This window comes from Cavia porcellus, unplaced genomic scaffold, assembly GCF_034190915.1.
Source record: "Cavia porcellus strain 051 isolate PalLab524CR breed Dunkin Hartley unplaced genomic scaffold, mCavPor4.1 scaffold_14, whole genome shotgun sequence".
Classification (NCBI taxonomy): domain Eukaryota; kingdom Metazoa; phylum Chordata; class Mammalia; order Rodentia; family Caviidae; genus Cavia; species Cavia porcellus.
The window spans coordinates 53808158-53811053 of NW_026947497.1; the positions used below are offsets into that span (position 1 = coordinate 53808158).

The 2896-nt window shown below is 35.3% G+C and overlaps 1 pseudogene; it reads left to right on the forward strand.

Moving 5' to 3' along the window:
* Window positions 1-2565: 2565 nt before the first annotated feature.
* LOC111753659 (U6 spliceosomal RNA) lies at window positions 2566-2661 on the forward strand (annotated as a pseudogene).
* The last annotated feature ends 235 nt before the right edge of the window (window positions 2662-2896 follow it).

Sequence of the window (2896 nt, forward strand, 5' to 3'; positions counted from 1 at the left end):
GACTGTGATGTGATCCTCTTCTGAGCCTTCCAATGTTTTATGTTCCATATAGTCATAGACACTCCACTATTAAATGTGTGGAGAGAACCCTACTTTCATAAATCTATGGGTGTGATATCTGTGATTTGTGGCCATGGATATGAAGTGTTTCAGAAAGGCACTCCTGTCAGGTCACTATTTACGGAGGTGCTGAGACCCGAGAGGGATGTTATGCTTTTCTCTTCTTTACTTTTATAGTAAAGTAAGTGTCTTTATAGTATCTTTCTGTTCTTCCCTTTCTTTTAACATTTTCATCCTTTTGCTTCCTTTCTTTGTTAAGTCCATCCTGATTTTTCTGTCCTTTCTTCTGTAAAGTTAACTCTGGAATGCACTATTTATTCTATTGCAAAGTGGAAGAATTTTAAAACAAAAACAAATAGGTGCTGTGGCATGAAATGTTTATAAATTAATATTTGATATATATTCAATATAAATTTTAATTTCACCATGAAACATATTGAAGAGTCTGTACATTTAGTTGAATGTAGTCATATACAATGTATCATAAACAAATAGCTTTAAAATATTTTTTTATTTTTGCTCAAAGCATACATTAACAGTCAATAACAGTCTTATCAATGATTACTTCTGAATAAAATATTGAATTAACAAAATAAAATAGAAAATAAATTTTATTTTAAAAATATATGACATTACCTGATCCAAACAGATCTCTTCATAGAAGAAGCTGGTATAATCAATGACAGAATAATGGCTTGAGATTCAAAATTCATCCTTAACATCTGCTATGATTCAAACACATTTCCCAAAGTCCCACATCCTGGAGGCTGTGTTCAGAGCAGCAGTGCTGGGTGGTGCTGGAAGTTGTCCCAAGCAGAGCCTACTCGGCCACCTTGGACCCCAGCGGTGTGGCCTGAGAGTGAGCTTCACTTACCTTCTCTTCCTCTGTCCTTCTTCTTGCAGAGACAGTCCCTGATCTGAAGCAGGTTGTTCCTTCCTATGCTCCCACCATCACAGGTTGAGTTTTCCATAGGCTTGAAGCACCAAGCCACTGAAACTGTGAGCCAATGTAATTCCTTCTTTTTTAAAGATGATCATCCCATATGTTTTGTTATAGTAACAGACAGCTAACTAACACAGCTCGACTTGTCTATATGCAAACTTCTCTGTAAAAGAAAAAGATATATTTCATTACAAAATCCAAGGGGATTTAGCTAATATATTAGGAAATAATTGCATTGATTTATGGTATGAATGGCTAAACTCTTTGTTTTTTCAGTAAGATAAATTTCAAAAAGTTCACTATTACATATTCTTAGGGTATGAAGCTAATCAGAAAGCATAAAATTTGAGTCAAGAAACATTTACTTTGACACCGATATTTGAACAGTAAAGAAAGTAAGGTCTAGAAATAAGAGAAATAAGAGAGAGGTTGTACTAGGATTCAGAGGTTATTAGTGTCTCCACTGAGAGGTACAGTTGCTGGCCTCTATATTTTGGCTCTTTGACTTTAAAATATTGCTTCCAAGTAATATACCTTTTACTGGTCTCTATTGCCAAAAACAAAAGCTAAAGCTTCTTTGTAAAAGTTTATTTTCGTTCTAAAGGGAAATTTAAGTATTTTACCTTGTGTAATTAACATCTAAATATCACTTCTTTGGTTAAATAATTAGTACTTATATTTATAAAAGATTATTTGGGTTAGTGATCAAGTGCCATACATTTAAATAAAAATTTCTCACCTGTTAAAATGCACTTGCAATACAATTATGAAATTATCAAAGATGTCTTCATATGTTGGCACTGCATGTACAATGTGACATGGAGCAAATACTGAAATCATGTTAGAAGCATTACTCATGACTGTTTAAGGAAATGAAATCCTGTAATCCCAGTTACTCAGGAAGGGAGACACAATTGAAACTTTGAAGCCATCAGGCACTTTAGTGAGATCCTGCCCAAAAATATGACTCGTGATTCACTAGGTAGTTTTCAAGATGCATGGGCAAAACACTCTTAATGAACTAAAGGTTCATCTTGAGTGACTTGTGGTGTTTCACTCTGTGTTTGGCTGGCTCTGTCACTGCAGGAGGTCATGAGACAGGAACCCTCAGTGGAGGAAAGCTGCGCCCCTCATGGCAACCAGGAAGCAGGAAGTGGAAGAGTGCTGGAACAACCTGCTTCTACTTTTGCTCCTTATTTCTCCAGCACTGTTTGATGGTGCTGCCCACATTCAGGGTGACCCCCTCAGTTTGCTTACACCCATGCAGATCAGCTCCAGAAACAGCCCCCAACCCTCTCCCCACAGTCTCAGACACAACAGACAGTATGCTTCTCTAATGCTTTAAATGGAGCCTCTCAATCCAGTTTAATTTAATCTAGATTAGCCACCTTACACTTTTCATAAAGAGGAGAAAGAAATTCTGTGTATTTAATCTGCATTTTGGAGTGACTTTTAGGCAGGAACAAAAAAAAAAAACTGGAGATAACAATCTAATCTCTAAATGCACTGTTTAAAGTAAAGGATAGCTAAAAATTTTCTTTATTTTAAAAAACAATATTATGTTTATCTTGACAGTAAATATACCACAATTGGAACAATACAGAATAGATTAGAATAGCCCTTGTGACATGAAAATTTGTGAAGCATTCAGTATTTTCTAAAGTTTCAGAAGTAGTATGTAGGATTTATGCAGATGACCACTTAAGAGATGCTTTCATAACAAACAGAGATCATGTGAGAAACGGATGCAACAGCTACTAGGTAATGCAAATAAAACTACCCCAAGATAAAATGGAGTTAGAGAAAAATCAGAAGATACCAGGAATGGCATAAAGAATCTATTTACAGAAATAGATTCTATTACAGAAATACAGGCAATCAAATTTCTAAGTA